This window comes from Podarcis vaucheri, assembly GCF_965113315.1.
Source record: "Podarcis vaucheri genome assembly, chromosome: 3".
NCBI lineage: Eukaryota > Metazoa > Chordata > Lepidosauria > Squamata > Lacertidae > Podarcis > Podarcis vaucheri.
Window position 1 is genome coordinate 39,812,011 of NC_138761.1, and position 14,033 is coordinate 39,826,043.

Genomic DNA, 14,033 nt, shown 5'->3' on the forward strand with positions numbered 1-14,033 from the left:
TATGTGCAATTTTTACTTTCTTCCAGTGCAGAAATTGCACTGCTTAGCAAAAGATTGAAATAAGCAGTTTTGCTTACTCCATTTTTGATTGGTACATAGTACTGTTTTCTTTTTCATCTTTGGAAGCATTTCGAAGACGCTTCAGGCATTTACCTTACAATATAGCATTCACTTACAATTTTTATCATCATCATTTTCTTTATTCATATCAAAGTCTACTTGCATCTGTTGTGTTATCAGTGTGCATAGTGGTATACAGAATATAGGAGCAAAAAGTCCCTGTCTGGAGGAGCTTACAATCTAAAATTTGGCACATGGGAAACATCCAGCGCAGAACTACGACTAACAACACAAGCTGCTACCTATTAACTCAGAAATAAGACCCATTGAGTTCCATGGAGCTTATTTCCCTCTAAGTTCTTATAGGAATGCAGCCTAAAAGAGACAAAAGTGGGAGTGACTGTTATCATAACTGGCTTGAATAGGCCACAGCAACTTGGAGAAGCTTAAAAAGATGCACAGTTCTTTTCTGTCCTCATCCACTCAACCTCACTGGCAACAGCTGACAGGTGCCACTCACAGTTTACATGATCAACAAAGCAAAACATATCTGAGACTACTGCATGACTGCTCTGGCACACATATAATGCATTCTCAAAGAGGTGTTCAAAATAAAGGAAAAGGAGGGGTACAAAAACCAGCCAGGAGTGACTTCTACCAGGAAAAGGTAAAGGGGAAATAAATCCTAATTTCAGAAGCTCATTGCAGTGTAATTATCAAACGGCGACAGTAGGCTGAGATGCTTGCTAATTAAGGCCGCATTTCTTTATGACTAGTTATTTCGAGTTGTCATTTGACAGACTGAAGGGAGGAGGGACGTGCACATAAAGTTGTTTTTAATTACATTTGGTATGCTAATTTCTGATATAAAATAAATATTTACCGGGAGCAATATTTCTTCATTTCACGCTGGCTGCACTGTAGTGTTTATCAAGGGTTACAAACAGGCTGCTATCGCCCAGCCCTCTCTGCCAGCACCCTCACCGCTTTCAAAAGAGGACAACATGGCCTAGAGCATTCTGGGTGACAGGCCAGGTATCAGGAGAGCACAGACCCAGGAACGAATTGGGAGTGGGAAAGAAGCATTTATCTCACAAACTTTATTTCCCTTATCCATCTTCAGCATAAATTCCAGCAGCTTTTCTTTCCTTCTTGCCAGGAATCAAATTGCCGGGTAAAAAAGGATAAACTTCACATAGCACCTGTGTTTCTCACAGGATGCATTGACAGTATTTCAGTTGCCTAAAGCCTAACAGAAGGCTTCTGGGAAGCAAGGAGGCAGCAGGAAGGTGAGAATACTTCCTAGCCCCTCGAACGTGCCCTGTGGTCCCGAGGCATGTGATAAATGTGGGCATTAACATGCTCACTTGTATGGAAAACCTTTCGCTTTCTACCCAATTGCTAATCCTTTGTGTCCTCTGCCTATCTGAGCATCATATTACTTATGCCCCCACAAACCCAACACATCCCAGACTTGTGCCCACACCAAGCATTTAAAGCACATGTTGGCATGACCAACTTAGGCTCACTATTCTGAATAGCCAAAGGACAATGTGTTGCCCCCCCCACACACACTCCCCCCCCCATGTACAAAAGCCAACCCAAATGGCAGCTGAATCTTACATCCCCTGATGGTGAATAGGATAGTGTCTGAGCACAACCTTCCCCCCTTTCACCCCTAAAGTGTGTGAAATTTACAGGGCGCATTAAGCGTACCAAATTGCAGACAAATAGGTCCAGGGCCTTCTTGTGGAGAAAATTAAAAGGGATTCACTTTCCTCCAAAATCTATTTAGAGGAGTGGAGTTGTCTCCTGCTCTTTCTTACCTTAAAATGATAAAGAGGTAGGTTGCTGAGTTGGGTGTATTCTTACTTGTAAGCCCCCTTTTTTAAAGCTTCCAACTGGCCTTTCCTTTCTGGCACTGGTGTCCTCCGATAGGCCTTACAACGTGAGGCTGTCCCAATTTATGCATCTCACCGGCCTTGCCTATGTCTTCCAATAGGCCCTAGGCCTAAGATACGCCTTTCAATGTGAAGCTGCCTATAAAGCTGCCTGCCATGCTCAGTGATTATTATTATTATTATTATTATTATTATTATTATTAGTTAGTGGAGAACAATGCACTTTAAACAAAAAACAAAAAACACCACACCTTAAATAAAGCCTTTTGCCGTTAAAGAAATCATCTGCTTCTGTATTTAGCAGAAAAGCAGGGGTGGAGAGGGGCGGAGAAATCCAGTGTTCTGCAGGCAACATTTTTGAGAGCCTCACTTCTTGCAAAGCCCACAGACCTAGAGTAATTCAGAGCAGTGGCGTAGCGTGGGTTCTCAGCACCCGGGGCAAGGCAAGTAATTTGCGCCCCCTAACCCGTGGATTTTAGCACTCGAGTCTCTTCCGCGCCCCCCCAGATGTTGCGCCAGGTGCAGCAGGCCCCCCCTGCACCCCCCACGCTACGCCACTGCTCCCACCACAAGTCTTCAGGACAGCCATCCGAAGGCTGGCGCGGGGAGAAGGTCTCTCCGCCCCACCGCCAGGCTTCGGAGGAGCCTTCCGAAGGCTGGCGGCGGGAGGAGGTCTCTCCACCCCACCGCCAGCCTTCGGAGGAGGTCCGAGGACAGTGGGGAAGACGCGCTGCGCTTCCCCGCTGTCCCGGAGATTTCCCTATGGACTTTCGTCTTGCGAAGGGCCGGCCAAACGCGCGCCCCCCAATGTTGCACCCGGTGCGGCCGGCACCCCTGGCACCCCCCACGATACGCCACTGATTCAGAGAGATATGAACATATAAAGTGATTCCATACCAAAAGGCAGAAACAAATCTAGAGTGACAGAGCACCCGGTGGATTTGTGGGGGCATTGGTATAATGGGGGCGGGGGTATTTATACTGTGCCTTGACTCAGAGGGGAGACCTCCAAATCACACTGCATAGCCTTAATCCCATTTTTCAGGTCTCACACAAAGCTGATGCACACTGCTACGAAATACTGATGAGAAGCTCACAAGGAGAGCTTGATGGGATGACCATTCCTAAATGTTTGTCCCTAAACTTTGGTTGCCACTACATCTGAATTACTGGCAGTTCATGTGAACTATTACTATTATTATTGGTCTAGTCCTTTTCTCATTCTTCCATGGTAATTGGCATTGCAGCATGCTGGGGCACTGAATTCCGCAGGGACGGGAGAAGTCCAGAAAGGTAACATGTTGCCTAACCGATCTCTCAGTACAATCATCCAAGACAGCGACAACGAAGCACACAACTGATTGGAAGGATGTGATGTGGGAGCAGGCATTACTCCTTTTGGTAGCATAGCCCGCGATGAACAGTGTAGAGTTGTACAATGGTTTATTTCCAATTGATTTATATGATTAGAACTTCCGTCTACTTTAGGGTCAGAGATTGTCAGCCAAACAGTGGAGAGACTGGTACAAACTTCAGTGTCTATACTGAACAAGCTGATTAAACAGAAAGACAGGAAATACAGTACATAGATGGGAAGGACTTGTATATGATGTGCAACAATGTTGATCACATTTAAAGGAAATATTAAAATTTATTTGAACATAGGAGGAGAAATCTTCCACTAGCAAATTAAACAATTTTATCCTTATTAGTTAGCCTAAAGGAAAAACGTTACCGCATTAGTAGTGCCCTACAGCATAAAGAGAAAAGGTCAAGACTACAAATACAGCACTGCCAGAAAGAAAGGTTTCAGAACCTGGGCAGTTTTTTCTTTGAAGCAAGTCCTATTAGGTAGGATCTGCTCCTTAGGAAGTGTGCTTAGCATTGCAGTCATTATCAAAAAATAATCATGTATTTTGTTTCACCAGCATCCCTTCTGGATTTTTTCTACTGCACACCTACCAGGCTGTCTCATATCATATCTATACCATCAAGGCATAAAGTTTGGGGTAGCCGGGTGCACTCATCATGTCTCATAAATGCTGCGTATTGACTCTGTCCAAAGAACATTTTCTGTCTTCTTCATTTGCCCTATTAGTTTTTGAGCCAGCTCATGGTTTGATGCTGAGACACTTTCCGTGGCGATTGCCTGGAAAAAAGCATAGCCCTATACGACTCCAAGCAGCTGTGCCAAAATCCCGATTTTCTATTTCAAAGGTAAAAGAGAAAAATTAGCAGCTGCTCAGTGAGCATGAAGCAATGGCTTCTCAAGCAGAAAGAGGGAAATTTGATACTCTTATTCTCTATTGATTGTGAGTGCTGTTGCTCTGTGCTACCACTCCTTTGGCATATAGAAATAAGTAACTGCTCAAGCTAAAGAGTGTCTTTCCTTTATTTTTGAGAGGTGTAATACCCCTATTTTTTTCATCACCCTACTTAAATTACTGGTGTCTCAGACCTGTGTTACAAGCATAACGAGTTACTTAAATACCTTCCTATTGAGAAGATTTGTTTTAATTTTATTTTGAAGCTACACTCACATATTCAAGCTGAAGTAACAATAATACTGTTGTGGAAAGCCTGAGGCAGGTTCAGAGATCCATGTAAAAATTCTCAGAATACTCATATCAGTAAGCTTCCTTTGGGCACATCATGTTACACATTTCCCCCCCAGGGTGTAAAAATAGAACTCTGCAAGGTTTATAGAGGCCCAGAATTCCAGATTAGCTCCATCTCTACATATGCCCCAAGCAAAGTGTTTAATGAAAACAAGGTTAGCCTGGAACAATTTAGTTCCCCTGGTCCAGTGATGAAATCGGTTTCTATTAATTTTGAAGGTTAGAGAAAAGGCCTGGTCCGTCCCCCCGTGTCAAATGGTTTCCCACCAGCCACATACTAGAAACAGCCCCTTCCCATCTGTCACAGTCCAGTTTACGGGCGGTTGAAGTCCCTGACGAGGACGTTGGGACCAGGGGCAAGACTGTGGGGTGGAAGCAGGAACAGGATTCTGGAAGCCAGGAGTCAGGGAGCCGAGGGTCCGAGGGTCAGGAAACCAGGGTTCAAGGGTCAGGAAGCAAGGAGTCAAGGAGCCAAATAAACCTAGATGGGTAGACCAGAATCCTGCTTTTTTAAAAAGTAGGCCTTTAATAAACAGCAAAAATTGCTGAGGAGGCAGGAGATAAAGAACAACAACAACAAAATGAATACCCTGCTGGGTCAGACCAAAAGTCTATAAAGTCCAGATAGGGATAAGGGAGAAATTCAATTCAGTTCACATTTTAATGTGAACCCACCTAATTGGTACTTACTGAAACAATGTTTGAACTGAAACACAACTACCCTTCAACACTGGCACTTATCTGAATTTTGTGATGCAGTTCTCTAAGTAGTGTGTGCATGAAACACACTTATTGGGTCAAATGCACATAAAATGAATATATTCATGAAAATAGCATACAAAGAATGCTTTACGTTATGGGAAAGTGTATTTGTGTCTTTATAATAAATTTGCACTAAAATGCAGAATTTTTATTTTTTTTTAAAATGTGCTGATGTAGAAACTGAATTTAGAAACTGAGATAAACTGAAATAGTCAGGTTTATCTACTTTAAAGTCCAAGAGTGGTCAGCCAAACGCTGCTGGGAAACTTACAAGCAAGCATAAATGTAACAGCACTTTTCCACTGTGCATCCCTAGCACCTATTTTTGAGGTGTACCACAGGTGTGGGCTTGGCAACTTTTCAGGATTCCTTCTATTATGAGTAATCTGCTGGGACCGGCATGGTGGTGGTGGTGGACTGAACCAAAGCTGATGATGGGTGATGCCAACTACCTCAGATTAGAGTTCCCAGTCTTATGCAGCTCTATGCAGACAAAAGCCCCACTGGAGTTCCTCCAACAAACCACAGATCAAATTAGAAGCTCTGAGGCAGAGCTAGGGATGAGGGAAACATTAAATTCAGTTTGCATATAAAGGTGACCCCCCCCCAACACACACTTTCTAAAACCATAAGCAACCTGAAACACAGCCTTTTTTTAAAAAAATGCACTTCTCTGAATTTCACAGTGGAGTTCTCCAGCCAAATAATGCCTACAATGGTCCACAAAAGTTGCATAAAATGCATATATTGGTAAATATATAATGCAAAGATGCACTCCAGAGGGAGAATGGCATATATATATATATATATATATATATATATATATATATATATATGATAAATCTGCACTAAGAAGCTGCTGGATTTTCACGATTACTTTTTTTAAATTGCAGACTGATTTGGAAATGTGGAAAACAGAACTTAAGATGGGGGGGGAAAGAAAAACCAGAGAGAAACTGAAATTCACCCATGCCTACTCAGAGCACATGCCTTGCATACAGAAGGTCTCCAGTTCAATCCCAGGCATCTTCAGTTGTGTTTTTCCATAAAAGATCAAGTAGCAGAAAGACCTTGACCTGATGCTGGAGAGCTGCTCCCTGGTAGCATAGACAGGACTGGGCTAAAAGGACAAATAATTTGACCTGGTAGGAATAAGGCAGTTTCTACTTGCATTGATCATGCAGGATGAAATGTTTCAAACAACATGGGAATTTGAAGATCACCCGCTGTCACTTTAAACACTAGCTTTCCTGCACAAAAGTTCTCATTCTGATTTACATAAGCAAAAGATTCCTCTCCAACTATGGGCTAGGCAATAGGAAAAGTAAGGTAAACTCTGCAAAATACTCTCTTAATTGCATTTTACCTGGCTTACCATCAGATGAAGCAAATGCCGTTCCCAGTCCCATGCTGTCATGATCCCTGTATGCTTCTAATGACTCTTTGGTTTGCATGACAGTAATAAAAGCTAATTACCACAACAGCATCCCTCTGTAAGGACATAACTGGTTCTAACTCACTGCTGTTTGATTACTTAGTTTCATCTTGGTTCACTGCTTTTGGTTTGCTTTTATATCCTCTAATTTGGTCCACATTACTCCCACATTAGAAATGCACCCGGAGCCTATATGCAGCTGTATTTTATTTTATGTTTTTCTTGTTATGTTTGGTTTTAAATGGTATTGTAAACCACTATGGGATTTAAAAAAAGAATTATGAAGGACAATATACTAATACTTTTTAAAAAATATAATATAATATAATATAATTTCATAATATCATATCATATTATAACACTGTACTGATAACAAGAATACGCCACCACCCATATTTGTCCTGCAGTGCCCCCTATGTACCATACAGATTGACTGGAGAACAAGATGAACTGAAGCTGAAAACTAAATCCTGTTCCTCCTTTCTGAACAAGAGATTGATGCAATTGTTGGTTTTCTTACATGGCTTGTGATGAATCTTTGGGTGCAGCCCCACTCTAGCTGCTAAATCAGGAGGGGAACTGTGTGTGCAATATCCAAAAAACATGCAAAAGGTAAGTGTGTTGAACCTTGCTTCTGCATTTTGTCTCCGATGTGGAGTTGGGTAAATAAATGTTAAAATACAAACCTTTAAAAATACCTTCAGTGTTGCAATGCACACATATATTTGGGTAAAAAGTATAATGTATGTAATGTATGTATGTATGTATGTATGTATGTATGTATGTAATGTATCTATGACTGTGAAGATTATTCTTAAGTTTATATTTATTTATATCCCACCTTTTCCCCTGACAGGGACCCAAGGCAGCTTACAGGTAAAATAGAAACAGCAAAAAACATAGGAAGGGAATCATTTTTTAAAAAAACAACTTTAATATAATAAAAATTACTAGAATAAGATTTTGAGCTGGACCATAAAGAAGGCTGATTGCTGAATAATTGATGCTTTTCAATTATGGTGCTGGAGGAGACTCTTGAGAGTCCCATGGACTGCAAGAAGATCAAACCTATCCATTCTGAAGGAAATCAGCCCTGAGTGCTCACTGGAAGGACAGATCCTGAAGCTGAGGCTCCAATACTTTGGCCACCTCATGAGAAGAGAAGACTCCCTGGAAAAGACCCTGATATTGGGAAAGATTGAGGGCACAAGGAGAAGGGGACAACAGAGGACGAGATGGTTGGACAGTGTTCTCGAAGCTACCAGCATGAGATTGACCAAACTGCGGGAGGCAGTGGAAGACTGGAGTGCCTGGCATGCTCTGGTCCATGGGGTCACGAAGAGTCGGACACGACTAAATGACTAAACAACAACAATTAAGACAAACAAATAATTACAATTAAATAAAATCACAGCACCAGCTATTTCCTTAGAAACAGTTCTCAAAAGCCTGTCAGAATTTGAAACTCTTTGCGTGCCGGCAAAAGAACAAGGGAGCCAGTCTAACTTCTCTAGGAAGGGAGTTCCAAAGTCTGGGAGCAGCCACCAAATATTATGAAGAATGATATCATTCAAGAAGAAAACAATGGCTGGGTTTCATTGGATGAGTGGATTTATATGCCAGCAGGGTCAAAGCAGTGTTTTAAGTGTTGTATAGGGGAGACATTAAAGCAATCCAAATGGGAGATGAAAAGGGTCTATTCCAAAGCAACAATATTTAGCTGTAGTTAGTGTTCCCAGAATGCAAAAACAGAGTGGAGCTATTATGTCAATCACACCTTCTCCCAAGGGCCTGTGCCCAACTGCTCCCAATCTGTGCAACACTCACCACAGTTTGCTCCAGCTTATTTGAGCCGCCTTCCCTTGGGAGATGACTCCAACTGATCTTGCTGTCAAGGAAATGTTCCCGCTACATGAGTTCACCTGAAGATCTCTGTCACCTTTCAAGGTTCAAACTGTCAACGTGAAGCTTGCAGCACAAGACAGTGGCACATTACTCCAATGTCCTGGAGAAGGAGCAAAACTGAACAGTTCACTTCTCTCTAACCAGTCAAATAAAGATAAAAACAGACCACAGAAAAATCTAAGATGCAAGCTTTTTCTTAAAAGTTCCATCTGTTTTCTTAAAACTCTAGCTGAAGACTGCAAGGAAAGAAATATTTTTTGGAAATAAATAAACAGTTTAGATTTCAATTACCATTCAAACCTACAAGTCACAATAAGGCTGGTTTTCAACGTAGCACAATGCACCCTAACAGTGTTCTGGTTCGGAACAACAGTTACCTGTGATCAATTTGTCAGAATTCTACTTTTGATGCTATGCCACACAGACCAACAGAGTCAGCTCAGGCAGTACAGATACTAGCCTGTCAAAGCCAACAAGGTCTAGTTACCTGTCACTCTCTAACCATTAGGAAACACTCTCCCACCTAAGCTGAGAAAACCACTCCTCAGCGGTAAGCAGCCTTCTGGTTTGTACAATCTACTTGGCTTTAAACTAGTCAGCTCAGAGCCCCTATCCAGAGCCATATACAAAAGGCAAATGCTTAGAATTTAAAAAGTATTAGTCTATGATTTTTAACTGAACTGAGCTCACTGCCCTTACACACATTCAAATCCTCTACTTTTTACTCCCATGGTGCGAGGATCACCATAGTAAAGCATCTGCTTTGAATGTAGAAGATCCAGGTTCTGACTCAGTATAAGGTAGCTTCCTGTGTACCTCTGTTCACCCTCAGATTTTTTTATACCAGCCATAGAATTTAATGAGGGAACAATTTTGTTTTGCCTGTTAAACAACTGGGAATCAGAAATACTTGTTGAGCTACTTCAAATCACTCTGTGATCACATCCTATTTTCTGCCCCTCCATCCGCCTACATTATCAGCATGTGGGAGCAGCAGCGGAGGAAGTCGCTCAAGCTCCTGGGGTGGCGCGCCCAGGGGTGGGGCGAGGCACCCACAGGGGTGGGGCAAGGGCATGATGAGCCGCCCATAGGGGCAGGGCACACCACAGGGCCTCCAGAGTCTGCCTGCCTCCTTCCACTCAGCCACCCTACAGCTGGTGGGGAGGCAGCGGATGGACCACTGGATCAGCACAGAGCCTGCATGCGCCCAAGCCACTGCGTCTCTCTCAGGGTGCGGTCCGCCCTGGGTGTCATCACTGAGGGGGGTGACAAAATGCCGGGTGGCACGCATTGCAGGGACTGCAAGACGTGTGGCTCGGGCGCTGCAGGCCCTGCAATGCGTGCCACCCGGCATTTTATCACCCCCCTCAGTGGTGACACCCGGGGTGGACTGCACCCACTGCACCCCCTTCCTCCGCCCCTGCATGGGAGTGTCATTCCCTTACACCCACTGTAGTGGATTCAAAAATCCCATTTCCCCACTTTGTAGTTTTAAACTCCTTCCCCCTTTAGACGCTCTGACAGTGCTCCATGCCTTGATCAGGGGTGGCAATCAGCTAGTGAATCAGACGCCACTGTCCTTTGTGGCAGCCTGACTAAGAACAATACAAACACAAGGATGCACCTCCAATGTCTAATCCGTCTACCTTTCATGTGAACAAAGCGTTCTATCAACAGCTCCCAAACAAAAGGAAAAATATATAAAAGGATTCTTTGGCTGGCAGCGTGGAATGCCCAGACTGCATGCTAATTGATTTCGAGAAGTAACAAGCTTAAAAAGAAACCAGGAAAGAAGGTTAAAATTAAGATTTCATGCTAATTGTTGAGATGGAGGAGGGGGGACTTTTTGTTTGCTTATTTTTTTAATGGAGAAAACTATACAGGCCTTGAATGGATGGTGCCAACATGATAAATGCCAAAGAGCTATTCTTGTTCTTTTTCACGGCTCCTGATCGTGATGCCCTTGCAGTTCTCTGTGCATCTGGCATAAAAAAGTCAGAAACTGGTGGTACTGCCTGTGATTTGGGGCACACAAGATTATGAGCTTTTACTAGGAAGGACAAGAGGTCACAGAAACAGCGGTGCTTTCAGCTGTCAGTGAATTTTACTGACAAGCTATTATGGGACAGAAAACTGACCCTTTGGCCCATGGCCTTGCCCAACATGTTCCCCAAGTTCTTATACCTGGATTGGTTTTCTGTCCACGGTTTTGCTTTCCTAAATGTAGCTGGACATCTGATGGTGTTTCCTGCTTGGCAGGGGGTTGGACTCGATGGCCCTTGTGGTCTCTTCCAACTCTATGATTCTATGATTCTATGATTCTATGATTCTATGATCCACCTCATACCATCCTGCGGCTCCAAATGAGGATAGACCTTATTGCTTATATATTCATGTTTCTTGTCAATACATGACTTGGCATACAGTGTGTGTCAACATCCTAAAACTGTTTTTATGGGAATGATTTTTGTTAACCGGCTTAATCTCTGTTTGAGTTCTGTTTGTCTCCTAGTATTTTATTTATTTGTATATTTATTTTTTTAAATCTTGCTCTTCAGAATCAAGGGTGGAGGAGCTCACAGAGTGGCTTGCAAATGTTAATGATAAGACAGTCCCTGCTCTCGGATTTACAAACTATAAGACACAACACAAAAGGTATAGGGATTGGGAGGAAAGAGTGGGAAAGATTTCAGCATGTGCATGTCACATACCCTCCAACATTTCTCCAATGAAAATAGGAACATCCCATTCCATAATGATAATCTTACTATTTATGCCCCACACATCTTACTGGGTTGCCCCAGCCACTATGGGCAGCTTCCAACACATATAAAATCATAATAAAACAGTAAACATTAAAAAACTTCCCTATACAAGATTGCCTTCAGATGCCTCGGGGGGGGGGTTGCATAACTCCATATCCTCCAACATTTCTCTGATGAAAATAGGGACATCCTAAGAAAAAGTGGGACATTCCAGGATCAAATCAGAAACCGTGGTGGCTTCTCTAAATTAGGGGTGTTCCTGGAAGACAGGGACAATTGGAGCGTCTGAAGTCACCCAATTAGCCTTTTGGCTGAGTGAGGGACTGAACAAGGATATCCCAACCTAATCCAAACATTTCAGCTACTACACAGGCTCTCACCTGAGGAGTCCTTAAAATATGCACTGCATTGGTATGACCTGCTTTTGTAATAACTAAGAAAACAGGGTTTTGAGGCCGCAACATTAGTCATCCACACTAGGATAGCACAGAACATAATTCCAGGCCTTTCCTGAAGAGCGAGGTCAAATCCCACGGGGGAACTAAACTACCCTCCCCTTCAACAATAATATCAGATAATTTTTAACCAGCTGAATGAACACTATCTGCAGCAGCAGCAGTCTGAGGAAATTTGGTGTTGATCTGTTAGGAATGACAATAAGAAGTGCTGCTGCTTTAATCAACAGTCAGAACGCAGTGGGGAGGCTCTTCCAATTTGCTTTAGGCTGACAGCTTACACAGCTTTTTCATCCAGGCCAGGCAGAGCAAAATCTAATTCCTCCTCCAGCATCCCCTGCAGGAGTGATGATGAGGAACCAGCGAAGGAAGAAGGGCAAGAATCACCCCAGTGTCCTAATGACATGGACAAGGAGAATTCTTCACCCTGCAGGATGCCGCAAATATTTTGGAGATGACATGCTCCATACCCTGGCATTTCCATAAGTTTGTCTCTTCATCACTCGCCTCCCTGGGAAGCCTGCCGCTAGCAGCTCATGGGATCAGAGGACTTTCTTGGGGTCAGGCTCCCTCGTTCATGTTGGGAAGCAATCGGAGTAGGTGACGACTTTGCCTAGGGCAGCAGGCCACCCCAATGGAATATATAAATATATATACATTCCACAGTTCATCTCTAGTATGCGATAGCCCAGATCCCAGGGCCTCCTCTCAGTATTATATGGTAGGGTTAGAGAAATGTTTGTTTTTGCCTCAAAGTTGCGATGTAATTTGAAACTGGCTAGTGAACTGAATCGAAAAGATGCATGTGCTGCATATTGGAATTTGATAGTTAAACTAATTGATACTGCAACCTGTCAGGCAGTTCTTCTTACTCCACAATGAGCAATACTTAATGTATGGGAAACAATGAAGAACTGGCATCTTGGCTGTGAGTCCTGGAAGAACTGCTCCCTGTCTTGCAGGCCTTTTCCCACCAGGCCTGGGGTATCAGGGCTCTGACTGACTCCAGCTACAAAAGCTGAGGCTGTTGAACAGACTTTTGGGCTGGGATGTTGTTTGCATGGGGTGTTTGCTGCCAGAACAGGAAAGACTGTTTTCAGAATCTCTGTGATCACCTGCTCCAATTTTTAACAAGTGGTTGGTCATCCTTTCTCACTATCAGGCTGCTTCTCTCTATTAAACAGCGAGAGCTCAGAAATGTCAGGGAGTTGTATTCAGTTCAGTCAAAACTGCTTGAACTTCAGAGTGAGTTTCCTCTTTCTCCTTGATTCTTTGTTTGGAACAGCATGGGTGGCAGGATGATAGACAGCCACATATCTCCCAGATCTTAGGACCAGATTGTTCCCATCAGGGTTGATCCAGATTAAATTAGCTGAAGGAAGGTACCATGGAAATTGTTGAAACAAAGACTTAAAGGCGCATACACTTCAGAGGAACTAAAGTTCTAGAATCCTACAGCTACACAGATATGGGACTTGTCTCATTACCATCTCAAGACAAAGATGAGCTTTTAACTCCTGCAACTGTAGCAGGGACAGTTTTTGTGACTTTGGGGACTTTTGAATGGAGACTGGCCACACTACTCAAGAGTAGGTTAAAGACACTACTATTACACAATAAAATCATCACTGGAATTGCACAGTGCCAGTTAAACCTTAGACTAAATAGACAAATAAATCTTAATATTACAGGCATTTGTAATACGCTCAGTTTGTTGTGTTAACTAGGTTTCAGGCAACTATAGGCTTTCAAGCCTAATCTTGAGTTTAAACTCATTTGTAAATTGACAAGTGCCACAAAAAACCAGGTGCAAACAGGCTCCCCCCCCTTAAAAAGTTGTCTATTTAGTCTAAGGTTTAACTGGCACTGTGCAATTCCAGTGATGATTTTATTGTGGAATAGTATAGTGTCTTTAACCTACTCTTGAGTAGTGTGGAAATGCAGCATAGAAACACACACAAACATAGAGAGGTAAAGAGAGAGCAAAATGAGTAAAACAGGCATGAAGAAATAAAGCAGAGTGAAATAAAGGCAACAGACAACCAAGGACTGGAAGCTGAGTGCTTGCAGAATTGCCAAAACTGATCAAAGACTAAAAGCTTACCGTAATAATTTCTTAGAAACTTTTATTT

General features: G+C 42.9%; 1 protein-coding gene across 4 annotated transcripts in view; it reads right to left on the reverse strand.

Moving 5' to 3' along the window:
* LOC309527894 (uncharacterized protein) overlaps positions 1 to 14,033 on the reverse strand; it is a gene marked incomplete at its 3' end in the record, with an annotated part of 212,564 nt that overhangs the window by 84,631 nt on the left and 113,900 nt on the right. The gene's annotated exons all lie outside the window — the stretch shown is intronic.